We start from the raw sequence: 24,600 nt of genomic DNA on the forward strand, positions 1-24,600 counted from the left end.
GAATTAAAAACAAGAAATTCATTAACGCCTCCCTTGGTACAGGTGTGTCCTGTCATGTTTTAAGTAGGCTATATTTCTCTTCTTAAAAACACAGCCTGGACCCAACTGTTCTGGCTAATTACAGGCCAGTTTCGAAACCCCCCTTTCTCTCAAAAGTTCTGGAGAAAGTGATCTATTTACAGTTGCAGGCACCTTGATCTTAATCAAGATTGATTAATCACCTTCTTGCATCTTCAAAAAATAAAAATAAAATAACTGAGCCTTACAATGGAGTATGGTTGCAACTTGTTTACTGAACCGTCTTGTCAGTACATGTTCAGAACATCAGTGTCCATTTTTACTGCCTCCTACAGGACACGCTCTTCTCCCACTTTCTTACAACATAAATGTAACACAGAACTTATACTGCCTCTCCTGGCATTACCATTGTAGCGACACACTCATTCTATCTGTTTCTTTCAGATGAATAACGGGAACTTAGGATGTAGGTATCTATGAATAATAACTATTATGCATACTCATATATTTATATAACCAACTAATTTCTTGCGATACCACACACCTTGATCTCTGAAAAGCTTCAGTCCGGTTTTAAATCACTACACAGCACTGAGACAGCACTTTTAAGGGTTTTTAATTATTTTCTCTTAACTCTGGATTCTGGCAGCTCTGCTGCCCTCTTGTTGTTGGACCTGACAGCAGCCTCTGACATGGTCGACCATGATATGCTGCTATCATGGCTGGAGTATGCTAGGCTAAAAGGGTCTGCTCTCCAGGGGTTTCGGCCCTACTTATCTGGAAGGACTTTTTATGACAACATGGACTTCCACAGCTCCAAAATAGCCCCTCTTAATCATGGTCCTGCCCTGTTTGCGCTGTATATGTTGCCTCTGGGCTCTGTTTTTTCATGGTACAACCTTTCATTTCACTGTTTTGCAGATGACTTGCAGATCTATCTGACTTTAAAAGCAGGGACAGACCCACTTCAGCTGTTATTACGTTGCCTTGATGACTTTAAACATTGGATGGCTTTACAATTTTTTAAATGAATTAAAAACAAAACAGAAGTTGTCATTTTTGGCAACAATGTTAATAAACACAGTGACAGTGCTCTGGGCCCCTTATCTTCCTACTGTAAGTCAAATGTAAAAAAACCTCAGTGCGTACCTCGAAGGTTCCTTAAACTGTGTAGGCAGCTGAACGTAGTAATCCAATCCAGCTTTTTTCATGTGAGACAGCTAGCCAAGGTTAAGCCATACCTTCCAGCTAATGTCTTTGAACATGTTATTCATCTTTTTATTACTTGCAGACTGGACTACTGCAATTCTCTATATTTTTGGTTTGAACCAGGCTTCTATCTATCGTCTCCAGTTGGTCCAAAATGCAACTGTTCATCTGCTAGCTGGTACAAAACAGAAGGAGCATATTATCCCAGTTTTGGCCTGTCTACACTGGCTGCCTGTTTCTTACAGGATCCAATTTAAAAAATTTCATTTTGTTTTTAAATCACTAAACAGTCTGAGCTCCTTTTTATTTACGCTCCAGATAGAACCACGAGGTTCTGGTTAAAACTAACCTTATCTATTCCACAGACTAAACTTAAATCTCATGGCGACAGAACCTTCTCTGTGGCAAGTCCCAGATTCTGGAATAGCCTGCCTCTTAATATTAGATCTGCACAAATGCTCGAACATTTTAAATTGTTACTAAAGACACATTTTTATGGTGTGCCTTTTAGCACACATCAAACTAAATATTTTGGTTTTAACAACCTTAGTTTTTGTTGCTGTTTTAATACTTGTTTCTTGACTTGTTGTATTTTTTTTTTTTTTTTTATATTTTACTGCAACATTGTTGTGCATTTTATTTGTTAAGCACATCACTCCATGTGCTCACAGTGGGATGTCTTCATGTCAAACACAGGATCACCAGCAGATTGTGCTACGAGTGCACCAGGCATAGGTCACTGCTCTGTCACCAAGGGAAAGTTAGCTTACTGTATTTATAAGTGATCAGTAGATGCTGAAGTGCATGCTTATCTTTTATGAGTCTGTATATAGTTTTATATAAGATACAGCCATGTGTTTGTATTCATGTGTGATTAGAAATGTATTTCAGTTCAGTTTCAGTTTCACTTTTATTTGTCATATGCAAGTTAGGGTCAACACTGCAATGAAGACAGTCACTCAGCAGTATAGTGCATTAAAAAAAATGTAAAAGAGCAAAATATTTATAAAATATAGTACAACCCCCCCCCCCCCCCCAACCCCAAAAAAACAACAAAAAAACGAAAACAAAACTAAAAAACATACAGTAACAGTAACATACAGATTAAGCATAACTGCAAAGCAGGATTTTGATGCCTTAGTGCTGACCATAATGAGATTCTTAAATCAATGCGATTGCACAAATTTACATGGACTTACAGATAATGTGCAAATGTATGTTAGAAAAGCATAATTAGAAACCCAGGAGCTCTGGACAGACAGGAGGAAAAAGAGGAGACACTATCAGGGACTTCAATAGCCATTGGCTGCTGCAACATGTCTATCCAGCAGTTACACAGCTGCAGATGTGAAGACCTGCATATAGAAGGTGGGTGCCGCTAACAGGAAAACAAGTGGTTAGATATGTGCTAAAATACACACAGCCAACACACCACAGACTACATAAGACTGTCACTTCTTACAGTGCAAAGTACTATAACAAGAAAAATCACACTCCGGAGTAAAAATGTCACACAGGAGATCTCAATCACTTGATTTTACATTTTAAAGCCATATTAGTCCCACACTGTGGTATTAAAGCAGTAAACAAGTAAGTAAAAGAATAAATGTAAAAAAAAAAAAAGCTAGCTCAGCATCAGCAAGTAGACCAGCTTCTCATCAGCATGCAAACACACCGATTTGAAATGCATACAGTGGGGCAAAAAAGTATTTAGTCAGCCACCGATTGTGCAAGTTCCCCCACCTAAAATGATGACAGAGGTCAGTAATTTGCACCAGAGGTACACTTCAACTGTGAGAGACAGAATGTGAAAAAAAAAAATCCATGAATCCACATGGTAGGATTTGTAAAGAATTTATTCGTAAATCAGGGTGGAAAATAAGTATTTGGTCAATAACAAAAATACAACTCAATACTTTGTAACATAACCTTTGTTGGCAATAACAGAGGTCAAACGTTTACTATAGGTCTTTACCAGGTTTGCACACACAGTAGCTGGTATTTTGGCCCATTCCTCCATGCAGATCTTCTCGAGAGCAGTGATGTTTTGGGGCTGTCGCCGAGCAACACGGACTTTCAACTCCCGCCACAGATTTTCTATGGGGTTGAGGTCTGGAGACTGGCTAGGCCACTCCAGGACTTTCAAATGCTTCTTACGGAGCCACTCCTTTGTTGCCCGGGCGGTGTGTTTTGGATCATTGTCATGTTGGAAGACCCAGCCTCGTTTCATCTTCAAAGTTCTCACTGATGGAAGGAGGTTTTGGCTCAAAATCTCACGATACATGGCCCCATTCATTCTGTCCTTAACACGGATCAGTCGTCCTGTCCCCTTGGCAGAAAAACAGCCCCATAGCATGATGTTTCCACCCCCATGCTTCACAGTAGGTATGGTGTTCTTGGGATGCAACTCAGTATTCTTCTTCCTCCAAACACGACGAGTTGAGTTTATACCAAAAAGTTCTACTTTGGTTTCATCTGACCACATGACATTCTCCCAATCCTCTGCTGTATCATCCATGTGCTCTCTGGCAAACTTCAGACGGGCCTGGACATGCACTGGCTTCAGCAGCGGAACACGTCTGGCACTGCGGGATTTGATTCCCTGCCGTTGTAGTGTGTTACTGATGGTGACCTTTGTTACTTTGGTCCCAGCTCTCTGCAGGTCATTCACCAGGTCCCCCCGTGTGGTTCTGGGATCTTTGCTCACCGTTCTCATGATCATTTTGACCCCACGGGATGAGATCTTGCGTGGAGCCCCAGATCGAGGGAGATTATCAGTGGTCTTGTATGTCTTCCATTTTCTGATGATTGCTCCCACAGTTGATTTTTTCACACCAAGCTGCTTGCCTATTGTAGATTCACTCTTCCCAGTCTGGTGCAGGTCTACAATACTTTTCCTGGTGTCCTTCGAAAGCTCTTTGGTCTTGGCCATGGCGGAGTTTGGAGTCTGACTGTTTGAGGCTGTGGACAGGTGTCTTTTATACAGATGATGAGTTCAAACAGGTGCCATTCATATAGGTAACGAGTGGGGGACAGAAAAGCGTCTTACAGAAGACGTTACAGGTCTGTGAGAGCCAGAGATTTTCCATGTTTGAGGTGACCAAATACTTATTTTCCACCCTGATTTACGAATAAATTCTTTACAAATCCTACCATGTGAATTCATGGATTTTTTTTTCACATTCTGTCTCTCACAGTTGAAGTGTACCTCTGGTGCAAATTACTGACCTCTGTCATCATTTTAAGTGGGGGAACTTGCACAATCGGTGGCTGACTAAATACTTTTTTGCCCCTCTGTACCTAGAACCACCAAGTTTGTGATGGCAGTTTGTTTGCCCTTCTTGTCACCTGGGATCTGCACACGACACTCAAAATTTTTATTGTCAGCTAGTGAGATGGAGGAAAGCTTCAGGTTAGCCTTTCCCTGAGTGACATCTACATCCAGGGACAACCGACCTTCATAGTCAGTGTCTATATCAGTAGCTGGGATAGCGCTGTGATAGTAGGTGGCGATCACTGTCTGTTAGAAAATGACAGGAAGAAGAGTAAAAAACACAAGGACATGTTTGCATCTCAGGACTTTAATATTTATTTAGAGAGAGTCATAAAGATAGGTAGATGCCAACCTCTTCAGTGGTAGTTTGCTGAGTCAAAGAAGACCAAGTGATGACGACTTGTGTCTGGGAGGTTATCGAAGCTGTCGTTATAAAGGAGCAGGGCAGTGTGATGTTGTCCCCTCTGGCATACTCATACTGACTTTGGGGGATGGTAACAGTAACGGCACCGACACCTGACAGCACTGTGATGGACATACAAACAAATCAGACAGATCAATATAAAGCACTCTCAGCTATCCTGTATGTATAAAAACACAACATTCTGATATTGAATCATTTGTCTTCATGGATTCTTCGCTAATAATGGTTCAGCAGCAGAAAATCAAAGTTGAAAACCTACTACTCCACCCTCACACCCACCTACTAAATACAATAATCATCTGCAGTTTATAAACCAAGCTTGAAAAGTTGCGATGCTCTAAAATAACTATTGTTTTTTAGTTTCAGAATAAACTTTATTTATTTTTGATTTTGGGGGAAAAAACCCCCATTAAAATCTCCTCTGCTGAATCATGATGCTCATAACAGTCTGTTGAAACCCTCTTCTGTGTGCTAGCTAAATTTTAAAGCAAGGCTTGAATCCAAAAGATAAACGAAAAATGATAACAAGAAGTCTGGCAAAATTGGTTTAAAGGCGTCTTATTTCTACTTTGTTGGTTTTTGACTATTGAACAAGTACTTTAAAGCCCACCAGTAAGACGGATCACTTCTAAGCAGGGTTTTTAGGCCAGTTTCCTTTTTTACAGTGATGTCGGTGAGGTTCTGAGGAAAGAGTTGAAATATTATTAGATGAATACTTACATAGACACAGAAGCGTACATGGAAAAATCCTCTCCTCCATGGCAAGCAAATTTTTTTTAAGCAGAACCCCACTGACTCTTCTTTGTTTTCTGTAAAATAAAAGGGAAGCGAAACTGCCCTGTGAGTGATGTTGTACCTGCTGGGTATGCCCTCTGCTGTTCGGGTAACATTTGTTTGTCCCACTTGAGTGTGACTTTTCCTTTAATGTAATATACCTATCTGTTCAGGGCTATTCTTTGATTGAAACATGTGTCCTTAACAATGAAGTGAGATAATTATACGAAGCCTATCGTTTTGCTTTATTAGTTAACCCAGAGTTCTACCAGTACGATGTTTTTTTTTTATATCTGATTGCAATCTGCTGTAAGCCTTAATGTTTAATTGGATCAGAATTAGGGTTTGAGAGCTCTCAGAGTGCGCACAGCCATCAAATAGTTCACTTGAATTAAAATGTTTGTTTTTAATTTATTTTTTAAAGCTTTAATTGATTAATCGATTATTTAACCTCCATCATTTGATAATGTCTCTGTTTGAAGAAGGCAACACTTGTAGGGATGATTTTTTTTTTCAGAAGAACAATCACATGACACTAATAAAGACTGGCTTCTTTGAAGCCAGGAAAGAAAAGGGAAAAAAATGCTGATTGTGAAAGTCAACAGACCTGCCAATATCACAACTCTACCATCATAGGCATAGGTCCAACAAGACTGCCCAGGGGCCAGAGGGAGGATGGGTCCTTTCAAGACTGGAATGAAACATTTGTGTTTGTTTTTCATTTTTTTAAATTTACAGTGTCATCATGAAATCGACTAAATAAATCAGTTGAGTGCCTGAACTTTGATTCCATCAGATTTAGTGGAGGCTGTCTGATTTCACTTCCTGCACCCTCTGCTTTATTACATCAAGGCGACTGCTAATGCACGCTAAGTCGTGTCTTTTTTCCTTGACGTATCAAGGAAGAAAACGAAAGAAAGGCGAGCAACAGGAAGAAAACTGGTGAACACAACTAACAGGTTGTAAGGATGATTTAACTACCAGCAGCTATTAAAGGCAGTGAAGCCACAGTCAGATGACACTGTAGCTGTGTGAGTCCCTTTTTGCGGCAACATTTTAGCTTCATAACTTTTGAAGAAAAAAAAAAAAGATTTATGTTTTATATTTTGTATAATTTCTTTTCAATACTGACACGTTTAACTATATGAAATCCATTATGGTCAAGCATAGGGCTCGATAAAATAGTATACAGGTAGTTTTCTTAACCATTGCCTCTGAATGTGTTCCACCCTGTTAGGGACATTTACATATAGACCAGAAATAGTTAAACATGTAAATATTGATCAATAGTGACTTTTTCTTAGACAGGAGTATGTCCCTTTTGTTAATATAATGTTTTATTTGTCACGGCTGGCGGGGTGAGCCGTGCGGTGTTGGAGGAAAAGGAGGACCCAAAATGCGGCAGAGACTGATGATTCGAGTGACATTTATTTACAAGTGGTGGAGTGGCAAAAACAGGCAGTGAGGCATGACAAAACAACTGAAGAAACCTAAACTGGGAGAACTAAATGACAAACCTGAGAGCATACAAAAGGGGTGTGGGGCAGAGACAGGAACGACACACCATAGAACGCAGACGAGCCGACACAGACCGACACCCACTATATATACACACACACAAGGTAATCGGGTAATCGCACACAGGAGGGAAGAACAGCTGATCTGAATACACATGATGACTGGAGGACACAAGCTGAACACAATGACAACAGACACAGACCTTCAGAATAGAACAGGAAATCCAGAACACAAGCCTTCAAAGTAGAGCAGGAAACACACAGACTGAATAACAACACAACACGGGGACACGAACAGAGAACCAAGGACAGACACGGGTAGGGCTGATAAAACACTAAACTTCAGGTTCAACCCTAAACTAATACAAAATCAGAATAAACACAAGGCACAAAAATGAACTTCAAGGAAACACAAAACGCTGGGTCAAACTGACCCAGGACCATGACATTATTCTTGAAACTGTAACAGGTAATTTAATTACAAATACTGTGTCATACAAAAAAACAATTTATTTTTAGCCCATTTTTTTCCAACAGCATGGAAAATACTTGCAGTTTTAAAAACATTTACATAATTGTGCCTTTTAATATTCTTGACTTCTCAACATTCAGCCACTGCACCTAGTGCATTGACTCCCAAGCTGCGACCACTGTTACCTTCACCCTCCACATGTTCTCGACCTCTTCTGAGCTGTTGGTATTTCTCACGCTTCAATTAGCTTCAATGTGAGGAAATACATTTGAGAACACAGATGTTGGATCATAAGCTGTGGCTGAAAACTTTGGCATGGTGTATCAAGCAGTTTTATGCAATCGTAGAGTAACAGTTTAGTTTTCTGAGTGAACAATGAAATGAAAGTAGCGTTGTCCTCTTCATCCTAAGGGGTGCGCATCTGGTGGTTCTGCCCCCACTACAATGACACTATGATACTCCAATGTTCCCCATGTCATCTGATAGAGCGCTCTTATTTTGGTACCACTAAGTGCATCTTCTCCTTCCTCGACCTCTTCTTGTCCTTATTCATAATCGAAGGAATCCCCCCCCCCCCCCCGCCCTTAGTCCTCTCTTTGAAATCTGAGCTATTACATAAGACTCCCCGAGTTCAGAGTAGAAAGCAGCACACTCAGCATCAAGACCGCCGTTTGCATCAGTGGTCACCTCTTTTTCAAACACCAGGCTGGCCTCAGGGTCTGGCCTGAGGTCTATAAGCTGACAGAGATCTTCTTTCAGTTTGAGCAAGTCTGAGTGCTGGGTGGGGTCCAGGTCAAGAGACAGGGCTGTCTCCACCTGTTGCAACTGTGCACCATAGGCAGTGATGGCTGCCTCAAGGGATTCTTCATCCATGCTGACCCTAGGTATGAGCCAGGGCAGGAACGGGCAGCTTCACCCCCTGCGGGGGAGAGAAAAAAACAAAAAAACAACAACAATAACAAAACCAAACAAAAAAAACACATGCAAGATGCATAAGATATGGAAAAAAGATCATTTTGAAAGTCACACTTTATATGCCACCTATTTCAAGCAAGAGAAACAATTTCCAGATATTTGAGTGACAACGGAAGGACAAAGAGGAAGCATAGCTTTGCGAATGTTGGTAAATCTGAGGAACACAACAGAAACAAATCTAAAAGTTGCGATTTCACTGTAATAAGAGCCCCGACTGTGTGTTCTGCTATATTACGAGTTACCACTCTTTCTAGAACTGAAGGAAAATGTGTCAATATGATAGGACAAATGCACCGCAGTGATCGGTTTATGTGATCACCTGCTGTCAGGTTTTGTCCACCTGACAGCATGGAGGATTATCATGGAGGATGTCCAGCTTCAGTCCAATGAGTCGTATCAGACTCCCTCTGCAGACCTGGGGAGGATCGGACAGCTGATAGTCCTTCGGACACCGGAGTGGGTGAAGAACACGGCAGAGAAGCTGTCTGTGCTGTTCAAGATGATAATGTCGCGCACTTCAGTGCACCAGCACTGTAGGGTTAGGCCGGCAATGGTGGAGTTGGCCGATCAGCTGCTGGCCAGATGTGGTCGGTCACTGACTGAGTGTGTAGGATCTCTACTAGAAGCACTGGTGGGGGCAATTAATGATGTGGTATCTGGAGTCAGAGAGGTTTGATTTGATTGATATTTTTATAAAGAAAAGAAACAAATGAATCATAATTAATGGATACAAGATTACTGATAGTGCTGTTTTCTCCTCTAGGTGTGAAGTCACTCTCAGAGAGGTATCCCAGAGGAATCAGAGACACAGTGGCAGCAGTGGCACTCAGACCTTCACTGATCACTTATCTGAGAATCTCCACTCTTTGGCCACCTCCCTACCCAGACTGATGAGGACCTCTGATGACCAGAAGCTCTTTGTTCTCAATGTGTTTTTGGGCTACTTAAAAATCTTAGGACAGCTTGTCTCTGTGGCGCTCAAGTCTGCTGCACATCTGGAGAGGTTTTCCAAAGCCTTAATGCAGGTAATGTAAGTAAGTGTATCAGATTCAGTTACACTGCTTTTGCTTTTAGCAAGAAAAAAACAAAAAACACAAACAAAGAAACCATACACCAAAAGAAATAATATCCAACACTGTCATTTTCTTTTTACACAGCAACAAATTCTTGTCAAAGCTTTGGAAAATCTTTAATGTAAACATGAATATCTGTACAGTTTAAAATAAACTTGGATATCCAGATACAGTAAGCACAATAAACAATATAAGAATTATCATACATGTGGAAACAAACATTCTCACAGCATCATGTTATACCATGGAAGAAAAAGAAGCTTCTCCACCATTGATTATGCAATTTCATTATCTTTGAGGAAGTTAAGGTTACAATGCCAAATGAACTAGACAGAAAATAATATATACTTCTAAACTATTTGGCACTGAATACAGAAACATGGCAATTAAGGTTGCAGTGCGAATACATTGTTTAAGGCAAGACTTTACTGATCCCACTGGGAAAACATCTCTTATTAAGCGCCATCAACTGGTAGTAGTTTTGTGTGAGAAAGCTCCCTAATTGTTCTTAAGTGAATAATTTCTTAGCTGATTTAAAACATGAGTGAAGATTTGAATAAGAGAAGAGAGAGCCAATCTCACCTTATTATTTTCCTTTTTGATGCAGCAAACCTGTTCAAAGCTCTTTGCAGATGATACCACCGTGGTGGGGCTCATCTCTGGGGGAGATGAGACAGCATACAGAGCTGAAGTTCAGAGGCTGTCAGATTGGTGTGTAGATAACAACCTGGACCTCAATACCACCAAGACAAAAGAACTGGTAGTTGACTTCAGAAGGAGGAAGTCTGAGCTGCAGCCTGTCAGCATCAATGGCGAGTGTGTGGAAAGGGTCTCCGGTTTCAAGTTTCTGGGTGTGCACATAGACACAGACCTCCAATGGAGCTCTAATATCTCTGCGGTTTTAAAGAAGGCCCAACAGCGTCTCCACTTTCTGAGAATCCTCAGAAAAATGGACCTGAAGAAGGAGCTGCTGACTGTCTTCTACCGCTGCTCTATTGAAAGTGTGCTGACATATTGCATCGGTGTATGGTTCTCCAGCTGCACCACAGCACACAGAAAGGCACTCCAGAGGGTCATCAACATGGCCCAAAAAATCATTGGACATCCTCTTCCCTCCCTGAAGGACCTGTACAGCACTCGCTGTCTCAAGAGGGCACGCAGCATCCTACGGGACTGCACACACCCAGGACACCGGGTGTTTAAGCTGCTGCCGTCTGGCAGGAGGTTCAGGCTGCTGAGGTCCCGAACAAATAGACTCAAGGACAGCTTTTACAACAGGGCAATAGCCCTAATCAATGCAAATAGCTGACCTGACTGGCTACCTACCTGGACTTTTTTGGGGGGGGGGGGGAGGTAACAACGGTAAAAACAGTAACAATAATAATATTTATATTTATAACAAGGTGCAATAACAATTAATGTGCAATAATAACAGTGTGCAACACAAATACACTTCTTTTTTTATTACTAAGTTATTATACTGTGTTGTTTGTGTTGTGTTGTGATGTGTCGTTTCGGGTCGTGTTGTGTTATATGTAGTGCCGACGTAGGACAGTTTTCCAATTTCATTGTACTACTGTACTATGTATGACTGTGCAATGACAATAAAGAGTTATCTTATCTCTTCTGAGCTCTACTGTCAGTCTTTTGCTGACTTCCAAATGAAGCAGTCATTTCCTACAGATGTCAGTCACCTTATTACTGCTGCCTTCATGTTTTCTTCACTCAAGGCTGGTAATGATCACAAGATCACACAATTATGTTGAAGTTACCCAATTCCTTAAAATGAGAAGCTTGCCGTTGTGCATGACTCAGTTGAACACAATCCCAGTGATTCAGTCATTTAGCTGGTTTAGTTAATCTCTTTTTAAGACCAGAGTTTATAATTATTCATTATTAGCACACATCATTTCAGGGTTGGTAACATAGAATGTGTTTGTACTTTATTGTGTTACTTCTGCAAAGGTACTTACTAATCCCTTGACCCCTGGGGGACCCTGGACATTGGAGCCTGCATCACCTTTCTCCCCAGGCACACCTTTCCTTTCTGTAGAGAGGGAAGAGAAAAAAGTCAACATGATAACTCAAAAGCGGTAGGGATGGTAAATGCTGAATAGTCAATTTACACATTAACTTCACTTTGATATTGACAGTGTACTTATACACACAGGAATGGTTTCATTGTTATCATCTCTTGAAGAGCAGGGCCCTATTTCAGGAAGCCGGTTTAGTGCAAACTCTGAGTAAGTATACCCTGAGTTAACGAAAACTCTGGGTTTTCAGTTTCACAAAGCGAGTTTAGATTAATCCTGAGTGAGTCACTATGACGATACACTCCGTGAAGCTAACCTGCCCCCTAGCAGGTTTACTTCAACTAACCCTGACGTTCTCCGCCTCTGTGTCGGAAACCTGACTGTAGGAAGTGTCAGACATGGCGTGCCCCTTCCTTGAAGAGCCAGTAGATGTTGAAGCCCAAATTCTCCGCAGAGCTCTCCGCCGGGAGAGAGTGATTAGAGCGCGTTTGGACATTTTATCATTTCCTGATGATTTTCTGTGTGAACGTTACCGTTTTTCAGCACAATCTATAATTTATTTGAATAACATCCTCAGGCCTAATATTGCTCATGTGACACATCGCGGACATGCTCTCAGTTCTGTACATATTATTTGTATTGCACTTCGGTTTTTTGCAAACGGGAGCTTTCTGTATAATATTGATGACGCTGAGCACGTTTCCAAGGCTACCGTTTGTCGGGCAGTCAGGAATGTTACAGTTGCACTGAAACGTCTCCTGCACTCGTTTGTGGTGTTCCCCGGTCATAGACCCACAAGATTCATCAAAGAGGGATTCCACAAAATTGCAGGTAGCAGGATGAACAAAACTTAATTCATGATGTGGTGATACTTGAACTACTACTTAAATTTTACATTTATTTTCACGGTTCCCAGGCGTGATTGGCTGTACAGATGGCACTCACATTCCAATCATTGCTCCTTCAGTAAATGAAGGAGACTATGTGAACAGGAAGTCTTTCCACAGCATTAATGTGCAGGTACATAGCTCCCTGTAGCATTTCAAACTAACAAATTATTTCATTATAGTAATGGATGCTAATTTGCGTTCTCTGCACTGTGAAGATCATATGTGATGCTGCCAACATTATCACAAATGTGGAAGCCAAGTGGCCAGGCTCTGTGAGGGGTGGTGGTGGAGGACCCCCACCTGTTTTTCGGGCCTCCGCTTTTTTTCTGTTGGCTATAACGGGTCACATTTGAGCATACAGAGTAAGCAAATATGTACTTGTAATGTGCTCAGATAATTTCAATAAGTGCTTACAGAAAGAAAATTAATGTAGCCTCTAACCGCAATTGATTTACATGGGACAAACAGACCAAGCACTATGGCTCGTAATACAATTACACCTTACCTGTTTGGACTATATTTTTATATTTCATTTTTACTTGCTGCCAGGAACGTTTGGGGCCTGTTGGGTTGCACCTGCGCTCACATCACATCACAAAATAAAATGTATAAAATAAAAAAAAAAACATATAATAAAATAACGTGTTAAATGGGTGGAAATCCCTAGATCAATGTTTAAATTAACACTCACGCATTGACTCTGTCAGCTATGTTTTGCCATGCATGCTCCCTTTTTTTTGCAGCTGAGGTTGTGTTACTTTTTTTCTGCAAAATTTGCATGTTATCGGCATATGCTGCCATCAGAATTTCGACCTCAAGCGCTGTAAAATACATTGACCGCGCCTTCTTTCCCTCCGTCTCCATGGTGACTCGCTTAATCTGTGCTCCACTAATCAGGGCTTTATGTATCCTCGTGCGCGCGCTTAACTTGGGGTTAAAGCAACTCCGCGTTGATTGAACTACTTGTTATCAGCCTTTCTGAAACCGAATATTCCGAGTTGGACAGTTCGGGGTTACTCAACCCTGAGTATCGTTTTTCACTCTGAGTTTTCTAAACCGGCTTCCTGAAATAGGGCCCAGGAAGCACACTGGCAGCTTTCTCCAGGTATGGCCAATATTTACAAGCCTCATCCACGGCAAAAAAACTGAGCCTTGGCTGGCACTAGCTCTTTTTTTTTGTGATCAACATTTTATTGATTTAAAACGGGGTTGGGGGGGGGGGGGGTACAGACATATACAGCACAACTGTAAACTGCAGTAGCAAAGCAAACATTAGCAAACAAGGCATAGGGACAGCAAAGAAAAAACACAAAGTTAAAACCAATTATTGCCTCTTCCAGTAATCAGTCAGTGATTTTCAAATGTTAGTGAAGTCAGTAAAGTTCAAATGTTGCCATGCTCACTATCAGTTGTGCAGCTTTACACAGCAGGCTCCCAGGCGCACCTTGTAGCGTCTGCAACAATGGATCTCAGCAGTGAAGTCAAAACCACGGTGAGGAAGAATAAAATTAAATTAAAATTGCAGTTGAAAATAAAGCACGGTCTCTCACACTCAGTTAAAAGCTCAGTAATCACTGTATTGATAATAATGGAAGTGCAGCTCATTTTGGTTGTATTCTGTTGCCATCTAGTGTTTATTACTTTACTATGTGATCACAGTGGGATGTCAAACACAGAATCAACAGCAGATTGCGCTAAGAGTGCACCAGGCATAGGTCACTGTTCTGTCACCAAGGGAACTTTAAAAAAGATCTTTAATAAAGTTAGCTTACTGTATTTATAAGCAGTGTTGGGGAGTAACGGATTACATGTACCGCCGATACATATTTAAAATACAAAATATAAGTAACTGTATTCCGTTACAGTTATCGTTTAAAAGGGTGGTATTCAGAATACAGTTACTTTGTTGAAATAAATGGATTATAAGGCGGTCTTTTCCTGTTTCATATATTAGGCTATGCTCTCTCTATTTTGGGGGGTAATTCCACGCTGGTGGAAACCCAAACAAAACGCGTATTAAGAGGCTCTAATGCCTGTGTCTCAATCTAGCGGCCCATGTCAAGAAAATTTATTATTTTTTTAAATTAAAAAAAAAATTATTTAATATGAAGGCAACAGGCAGAGTGTTACAGGCATGGCCCTAAAGCATGTAGCCTCATGGGCAGTGTAGCCATGCTGCAGGGAGAATGGACTGCCATACCCGTTATGTGTCTGTGAGCGAGGGAGGGAGTAAAAGGAGAGTGGAAAAGTAGGTGTTGTCACCCACCAGAAACGGGAGCTGGAAGCATGTAAATATAATTATAACCACTTGTTGGGGGAAAACTCTGCAAAAGACCCAGGAGAAATAAAGACACAATGAGACAAAGTTACTTTTTATGCTTTAACGTGTACACGGGTAAGCTGTTAAGAACAACTCACACCCATGAACAGAGGCTTGGCATTTTTATAGGCACAAATCACAGAGACAGTGAGAACAGGATAAGAAAATAATAAACAGATAAAATAAACAACTCCATATGTGGTGCTAGCCTCGTCAGCAGAGAGCTGGGAGAGAGATAAAACAATCTAAAACAATATGTCCCAAAACAATATGTCTTCGCTGGGAAAGTCTAAAAGGATAATTCTAAACTAATCTAACCATAGGCAAAGGGCAGACAAAAGGCATCTTTGTACCTTTAAAAGAAGGTAAAGAAACATAGAATCATTTTCCACTAACACCACTGCAGCCAAAAAAAAGAGTGCCTGACCAGCCCAGTTGTAAGTACGCTATTAAGACTCGACTGTAAACTGTGTTCGTGTTTTCCTCCAAAACAATAAGTTCCGTTGGAGCAGTCTTTCAACGCCTCTCTCTGTCTCTCGCTAGCAAAGTTGACCCAGACAACAAAGTAAAGTAAAGCTAGTTTTCAGCTATGTGCCCGACGCATTACACATTACGGTTTTACGCCTTTACGGTTCGGAGCCGCGGACCTGTTTTATATACCCGTGGAATAGTTTCCTATACCAGATCGCTGCAAAAAGTGCAGCCTTACCTAATGTCAACCTACTGTTACTCATTTTATATTAAGATTTATAAAATCTAGTTGGTGTATGTATGGCGAATAACCTTCAGTAATAGTAATAAATCACACAGCAATAGTACATTCATGTAGTTGTAAAAAGCATGATAATATATTAAGTAATCCAAAGTATTCAGAATACGTTACTCTCATTGAGTAACGTAACGGAATACGTTACAAAATACATTTTGGGGCATGTATTCTGTAATCTGTAGTGGAATCTGTAGCAGCCAAGTCTGGACCTGATCTGGTGTCAAGCCGGCACTGCTGGCTGACTTCTGACATGGTAAGTGGTGTCATCCAGATATGGGCCAGGCCTGGCGTAGATGGCACCGTTTATGTGATGGCATGCCATATCTGGCTCGATTGTGGTTTGGTGTATGTGGCCCAGGCTCATAGAAAACAGGTATTCCGTAGATCCGGCATCAAGCTGGCGCTTCTGACTGACTGGTGTCATGGCAGGGTGTATGTCAACCAGATGTGGGCCAGGTCTGGCAATGATGAAACTGTTTATGTTCCTCTTTTAGTTAGAAGACCCAAATGCCATGTTGCAATACTATACTGCTCTATTAGCCAACGTTTCAAACGCAGGTTTGTGAGTGTGCCAGCTACATTTTGAAGAAAGTCTTGAATGTGTGGTGGCGCGAAGGAGGATAACCAGTAAAGGTGACTAAAGGATGTTGACAACGCCACTTGAAACACCCCAGAAGAGATTTCTATAGCCAATGCAAATGTTATACTAGTTACAAAAGCCCCACAGGCTCGTTATTAGCAAGCAGAGGTGAGGCAGGTCAATTTTCCAAATCAAAATTTATTAGGAAGAACTACTAAAAGCATAGAGCTATAAAATCAGAGAACCTCTTAAGGTAGCAGGGCTGACAATGCAGGACCATTAATTAACAAACATTAATTAAAAAGACAAGGCTGGCTGCCACAGTGCTACCCCAGTTAAAATAACAGCTTGGTAAAATAACTAAACAAAATGGTGGAGACTGGCCACGTGAGGAGGCAACCTACAGAGAGCAGTGACCGAAGGTGCCACCAATTACTCACCCATGTAGTTTCATTGCAAACCTCACTGTCACTCTCACTGTAGCATTCCAGCCGGACTTTATTCAGACGATGCACTCAATGATCGTTACGGATGGACCATGGTGGGGTATTCCAACCCATTTATTCACAAGTTACCATAGACACATCGTAAGAGCTATAATCATGACATAAAACAAAATAAACATTCACTTGATATAACCACGTTTCCGTTGTGCTAATTAATTCACAGAAAAGGCACAGGAGGTGCTAGCATCAGCCTGCTAGATCACTCATAAACTTATTAACAATCAAGTAATACATTTACAAATTGTCCGAAATGCAAACAACAAGTACAACACACAAACATACCTGTTCGCCTTCCAGCTAGATGCTAATTTAAAGATGGATGGAAAACGATAACCTTCTCATTAACCTTTTCTGCGGCAAGCAGTAGCAGTATGATCTTCCTTCCCGGAAGTTGCCCGTTCCGAATTTCAAAATAAGAGTCTAATCTATATTATAAGGTATAATTCGTTCAGGGATTTAACTGTTTGAAAAATATCAAATAAACAAATAATCTGGGTCATTTACACTCACTGCAATCTAAATGGTGCAATCTACCCATTTCCCAGTGTGTACAACCTCATGCATCAGGGGGGACTCCATCTCACGTGCCTAGCCCCACAACAAGTGGCTGTACCTAAGATAAGACTTTATTGATCCCACGACAGGGAATTCTTTTGCGTTACCTTAGCTCAGGTACAGAAGGAAATACAAAAATACAAATAAGTACAACCAATGGAAAAAAAAGTAAGATAATATACTATATACAACGGTAGTAAAAAACACAAAACATAAAAAACATTAAACAAGTCAGTAAAATAGATATAAACAAAACAAGAACGAATACAAACTAAGATACAATTCTTTATACAAAGCATGATTAAAATATATCGGAGTGAAAAAAGACCATAAAACAAGGAGCCAGTCAAGACCATAAAATAACAATAAGGGTACAACAAGGCAGCAGCAGTGTGGCACGATCCTGTAACAAAACAGAGGGAAGCAGTCGTCAAGGTCCACCCTACCGCATGCCACATTATAAAAAACGTGCAATAGTCCCACTTAACACTCTCTAAAGGGCAATACTAAAATGTGCAGCTTCCTTGAAGAAATAAGACTGCTCTGCAGTGCTTAGCCACCTAATGCTCTCGGCCACCTTGGATGGGAAAGGAACGCCAAATGCCTCCGTGTGGTAGTGAAGTGCAGCTGTTTCTTATAAGGCCTCTATTAGAGATTGAAAATGTGATGTCATTTCCGGGGTAAAACCGAAAAGGATTCTGGGAACGAGTGGCAAGCGGTACTAGCACACGCAGGCTTTCACATGAAAACAGTCACACAGCGATAAAAAGAAACACAAATAATGGCAAGAAGCTGTTGTATTATTAACTGCAATAGCCGGTCGCATGACAGCCACGGGAAGCCGACAGGTAAAGAGATCGCTTTTTCGGATTACGTCGTGGAAGAGAAATTGTTCAAGCCATGTTTCCGAAGTAATAAAGAGCCGACGGATGGCCTGGATTGCAGACCAAATATAACGTTTCAGAACACTCCAGCTCACATGTTAGTCTGCTCCAAGCATTTCCACAAAGGTAAGTCTTCTGCTGTAGTTATTACGTAATTTATCATAACATAATTGTTGATGTAGGTTACAAATATGAATTGAATTCATTGCGCTATGCTGCTTTGTTCACTGTGGCTTTGCGGGCTAATGTTTGTTGTGTTTCGTAGGAAAACCAGCCTACAAAATGCTGGAATGCGATCCAGACTGGGCACCCTCTATCAACCTGGGTCATACCGAGTTTAAAGCTGCTACCACATCGAGATTTGATGGGTTAACAGAGAGAGAGCGATATCAAAACAGCTACGAAAAATCCCGCATATATGTGCCCAAGAGTTGTATTGAAGCAGTCAAGTGATGAATAACTGTTTTCCACTATGTTGTTTTGCAACGTGTTTTTTTTTTTTTTTTGGTTGATTTGTTTTTCACCGACGCAGCTAATAAAGCATGATGGAATATAATTTTGCCTCTTTCTTGTAAGATTCTATAATAGAATGAAACAATAATGCCAGTTATAAATAAAGACAATAAATTGAATGAATTACGAAACACTAATTTTATTTCTATTAGATCTGAAAATGTTGTGTAATACTACAACTTGAAACGACAAATAGATTGTGTTGGCCTGTACAGGAGATAGAGGAAAAAAATTAACAACCGCTGTGAAATGGAATAGTCCAAATCACCAAAGTAAACTGGACCTGGGCTTGTTGAAGGGATCTGAAGTTACTAAACATTTTGTGAGTGTATGCACTAAAACTTAGGACCATATAATAATAAATATGTGCGTCATAAAAGTCGGGCAGCACAGTAATGTCCTAACTCCACACTGTATGCTCGCATGGGTCTAACCCTTTCACTGCTTTGATCTTTTTCCTCGTACAATTTTTTTTTTTTTTTTCGTCAAGTCTGTCTTTGTAGGTACCTGCCGTGTTCACCGTCGTTTTGTACATAAGTGTTTTTGGGGCAAATAAAATGCAAGTAGGGATTAAAACCGCAGAATTAATGATTACCGCTAGCGTTTGATGCAGTGTTTTGATTTTGTTGCCACTCGTACCTACAATGCAATGCGCGAAAGTCACGTGGCCTGTCAATCTCTAATAGAGTCGAGTGGGAAGGTGTCCGCGCTGCATTTGCGGACATCACGTAAAAGCCTACCCAAAATATGCTTCACTACAAATGCAAAAGATCCTAAATAAAGCAGAAGGAGCTTTTGTGCGTTCACGGGCCAAGTGGATTGAGGAGGGGGAAAGAAATTCCTCATATTTTTTTTAATTTAGAAAAGAGCAGACAGAAAAGAAATTTTATATCTTCCCTGTTAATTGATGGCATTGAATGTGACGACCCTAAAATTTTGGAGAATGAAATTTATACATTCTATTCCAATTTATACTCCTCACAGTTCTCCCAAGCAGATTGTGATGTCTTTTTTGATCAAATAGATAATCTGACCCCTAAAATTGATGAATCATTTAAGGAATTTTGTGAATCTGACTTTAGAATTGAAGAGTTAGATGCATCTGTTAAGAAAATGGCGCTTAATAAATCCCCTGGTCCAGATGGGCTTACAGTTAATTTCTTCCAATTTTTTTGGGAAGACTTAAGGGAAATTTTATTCAAAGCTATACTGGCAAGTATTGAAAAGGGAGAATTGATGTCTAGCATGAAACAAGGATTAATTACATTAATTCCTAAACCAAATAAAGATAAACGACAATTGGATAACTTAAGGCCCATAACTTTATTAAATACAGATTATAAAATATACTCTAGCTCAATTGCAACAAAGCTTAAACAAGTATAATTAGTGAGACACAATCAGGGTTTTTGAAAGACAGGAACATTCATAATAATATCAGATTGGTTTTAGACTTACTGGACTACAATGATCTAATTAGTGATGACAGTTTTATTCTTTTCTTGGACTTTTATAAAGCTTTCGATTCAGTAGAACATCCTTTTATTTTAGAAACACTAACTCGATTTGGATTTGGGGATAAATTTAGGAAGATAATAGATATACTGTATAATGATATAAATAGCTCTGTGTCGTTAGGCTATGGCACTGGTAAAAGATTTAGCGTCAAAAGAGGAATTAGGCAAGGGTGTGGAAGCTCTCCGTTGTTATTCATAATGGTTGTGGAGATGCTCGCAATTCTAATTAAGAACAGCAGCGTTGCCGGTATTGAGATTATGGATAATTTTTTAATAATTAGTCAACCTGCGGATGACACTACACTCAGAAAAATTATGGTTCTTAAATGGTTCTTCAGATGTCTTCATGGTTCTTTAAAGAACAAAAGGTTCTTCATCCTTAGCAATCTAAGTTTGATGGTGTAAATGGCATACATATTTACTCACTATAACGAGGCTGTGAATTATACTGTGTGTTTTCTTTGTGTGCATGTGTGTGCGAAGGGGAAGGGTGGGATACCTGGCAATTACCCTTTAAGAGAAGATGGTAGGAAACTGAATATTCAAATAAAAGTTAGAAATATTTGCTTAAAAATATACTGGTGGCAGGGGTGGGGGCCAAAGCCTAAAGACCCTAACCCCCCCCCCCCCCCCCCCCCCACACACACACACACACACCCCTAACCCCACAAACACATTATGAATATGGTGAGTTAACAAACAGTAGACACAATACACACATTCAAATACTGTACTTTAGTTTTAAATTTTAATAAAGCATTACTATTTTCTACTCCAAGGCATTACTTTTGAGATTATTATATATTTTTGAAAATATAGCATAATGATAATACTAGTTATTGTAAACTTTACAAACCACCCAGCAGTATGTAAAGTCAAATTATAAAATACAAGTAAATAACAATTGCAGAACAGAATGTCAGTGTAATGAACACACTTCGTTTTGACAAAGCGCACTGCTTAGGTAAATGATCTGAGTAGTTGTTCATCACTGAGCAATTTGTTAATATGTGTTTCGAGCCAAATAAATGACAGGGAGAGAGAGAGTGACGTCAGAACACGTCATACTATAACCTCCCGGGAGCGGACGGAGGGGGTCAGTCGTTGGGATGCGCATGCGCAGACAGAGTGTGCGAGCGGCGGGCCTTGACCTTTCGGGAAAAAAAAACTCACGGACGGTGACAGCGAAACGGATAACAGTCTTCAGTACCTGCTGGACTTTGAAGCTCTGGATTCTGGGACTGTTAGAAAAGGTAAAACATTTTCATTAAAACCTTATTACTGTTTTATTTTTGTTACTCGTCATTGTAGCTTGCTGTTAATGTTGTGCTAACAGTAGCGATTAGCTAGATACGTTAGCCGTTGAGGTCAGCGCAATTTAGTATCCAACTGTTTTCCTAACAAAACCACTGTTATAATTAAGTGAAGGTTCTCCCAGCTAATTTGAACCTTTGGCTTCTAAAATATGTGGTTCAATTGCGTGCTGCGTACATAACCTAATGTCAGCTAAACCGAAATTAAAATTTAATATATTGTTAAAGTCACTAACATGGCGCCTGAAGCCTGTTGTGGCGTGAGCTCTGTGTCTGCTCTAGAAACTCTGAAATTCTGTAGATCTGAGCCGTACATTAAATACTCACGTGAACCTGTACTTTTAATTCTGTAAGAGCTGTATAAAATACAGCTATGCATAAGTGTTTTGAATGAATAATTAGATTAGATAACTCTTTATTGTCTAATCGAATTATATAGAAATGAATAGAAACGTGACATGAGACGGTGTGTCTTTGACTGTTCCTGCATAACTTAGTTTCGGACTAGTTGACAAGTTATGCTCCGGTCATTTGATGTTTCCAAGATAGATGTTCTTTTGTAATATTTATTTTTTTAATTAATAATTTTTTTGTATATTTCATTTATCCACCATCATACATACAAGCTAAGAAGAGGTCGTTATACTAACAAGAGGTATCAACGCCGGGCCAAAGTTCAGCACATGGTTAAAGTTTGTAATCCAGCCAGGGTGTAAATATCACTCAGCAGCCAGAGCTGAAGCAGGTAGCATCAACACATAAATCTACTCTACCCGGCTTAAATCACAAGAGCACCTCTGACCAAAAGGCTGTAGATTTTTCTTGTTTGCACAAATTAATCCAGATTCACATTGTGTTCACAGCTCCAAGAAAATGAGGAAGAGGAGGGGGAGAAACACAATTAGATTGAATTACAATTGGATGGAAGTTGAGGACAAGGAGAAGGAAGTTTAGGATGAGGAGGAAGAGAAGCAGCAGGAGCATCTTTAGGGATCCCTATGATGTCATTGAGGTTTGTTTCATTAATATGGTCCTCTCACAAAGAAAGATGACTTGTTTTAGTTCACCTACTTCCTGTATTAAATAGTGATGTGCAAAATGTTGTGAAAAACCATGGAGCAGGTACGTATAGTGCATCTGCAGGTAAATGAACATCAAATCTCTAAGACAGACTGAAATCTGTATATTTATCACCCTTATGATAAAACCCACGTCAGCCATTGGTTTATGGACTTTGTATTTTGAAGCCTCAACATTTGCTTTATTGTTGTTGCTATGTTGGGACCATATTAGGATGAGGGATCAGAATCTGGAGTCATGCACACTATTGTTTCATTTAGTGTGTATCCATAAGATTCGTACAGCAGATCCAAGTTGTGCCTTGAAAACAGGAAAGTCGTCTGCATAGAGGAGAACTGTAATAGCAGGCTTGTACAAAGTGAGGCTTTGTGCACTCGTTTTACTTCTGTCACCCTGATTTGTTGCAGATTTCACTTGAAATCAGGCAAGAACTGGACTTATTTTTTATAATGTGTTCTTGTGAATTGATTGTGTATCGCATATGTTTGATTTGACTTTCTGCAAGACAACAGTCGTCCGCTGGCCAAAAAAGTTTTCCAAATACCTCCACGTGATCAAGCCTGGATTTAGTAAAGAATAGCAAAAAAAATCTGCTCCTTCTGCTTCAGATGCAATTTGTGTTTCTGTGTTCAGAGGCAGCGGCGAGAGGGGAGACCTCGGCTCATCCAGCTGGAGAGCCTGACCAGGAGGAGTCAAACATTAACTCAGCTCTTTCAGGGCACCCTGCAGACTCGGCTGTTGGCATCGACGAGGGATGACGTGAACATCAAACTGGTCCATCACAGGTCAACTGCAGGTATGCGAGTCAGACCTTCTGAGGAGGGTTTCACTTTTCTCTCTTCTTTATAATTGACTCTTTTCTCTCTCTTTCAGCTCCTTGTCTCAGAGTGGGAGGGATTTGAAGCACAAAGGGAGGAACTTGTCGTTTGGTTGGCTGATATGGATGTGAGGTTGACCAGCTGACAGGAAACACCAGTGAAAAACTGAAACAACTGCAGGTGTGGGCTTGTTTTGATATGACATATATTTGATATGATACATACGTCAGAGACATTATCCTAAACTGGACTAACAAAGGACCATGAGTACAACATGAAACGTACATTACATAGCGTAAGGCTGAAGTTCATTGATCATTTTAATCATAAACTTGTTGTTGAAATGATTTTACTGAACATGCAAACATCTGATGAAAATGTGTTGATTTATTGGTCTGTTATGAAGCTATTGCTATTTCTAATGTGTTTTATCACTTTCTGATGTTTTATTAATTAAACAATACATGTATTATTTGTTGTGTTATCTGTAGCTATAGTATTTATATATATATATTTATTTATAGTATAGCAAATATATTTAATTATTACTGTTTAAAACACTAATATGTGACATGTATTAGTAGTGATGTTGTGCTGAGGGTTAAAATGCCTTTTTGTCTTTTGGTAACTACAAAATGACAAACCATTAATATGTCTTTGCTGTGCTCGTATTTATTTTACCCTACTCAAATTCAATTTATGATGCATTTTATTTTGAAAGATTTAAAATGGTTTTTTAAAGAACCACTCAAAAAAGGTTCTTTAAAATGGTTCTTTTAAAGAACCATTTGAAGGACCTTTTTAAAAATGGTTCTTTAAAGAACCATTTTAAAAAAGGTTCTTTGAAAAACCATTAAAGGTGCCCCAAAGAACCATTTCTTGATGGTTCTTTGGGGCACCTTTAAAGGTTCTTCAATGAACCACTGAAAGAAATGGTTCTTCAAAGAACCATTGTTTGAAAGGTTCTTTGTGGCACCAAAAAAGGTTCTTCTATGGCATCAGTCTAAAGAACCACTTTTGGTTCCAGTTGGCACCTTTATTTTTCTGAGTGTAGCTTACTGGAGAAACGACCTAAACCTGTTGGTT

At 40.0% G+C, this 24,600-nt stretch overlaps 2 long non-coding RNA genes across 3 annotated transcripts; one reads left to right on the forward strand and one right to left on the reverse strand.

The window, feature by feature from the left end:
- Window positions 1-5,042: 5,042 nt before the first annotated feature.
- Window positions 5,043-17,335, reverse strand: LOC146678885 (uncharacterized). Of its 2 annotated transcripts, none has more exons than XR_014911520.1 (4): window positions 17,117-17,335; window positions 14,063-16,922; window positions 11,710-11,783; window positions 5,043-5,734 (listed from the first exon to the last, which is right to left on the reverse strand). It is a non-coding gene; the product is annotated as an uncharacterized LOC146678885 (long non-coding RNA). The 2 variants fall into 2 exon arrangements; XR_014911519.1 differs by lacking the exon at window positions 5,043-5,734 and adding an exon at window positions 5,762-8,607.
- A 3,976-nt stretch (window positions 17,336-21,311) lies between these two features.
- LOC146678886 (uncharacterized) lies at window positions 21,312-23,794 on the forward strand. Its single transcript, XR_014912478.1, has 4 exons — window positions 21,312-21,556; window positions 22,480-22,628; window positions 23,330-23,492; window positions 23,570-23,794. It is a non-coding gene; the product is annotated as an uncharacterized LOC146678886 (long non-coding RNA).
- The last annotated feature ends 806 nt before the right edge of the window (window positions 23,795-24,600 follow it).

Source organism: Rhamphochromis longiceps, linkage group LG1 (genome assembly GCF_057381845.1).
Source record: "Rhamphochromis longiceps isolate RC_006_pf linkage group LG1, R_longiceps_female_GT1.1, whole genome shotgun sequence".
In the NCBI taxonomy this organism is placed as follows: domain Eukaryota; kingdom Metazoa; phylum Chordata; class Actinopteri; order Cichliformes; family Cichlidae; genus Rhamphochromis; species Rhamphochromis longiceps.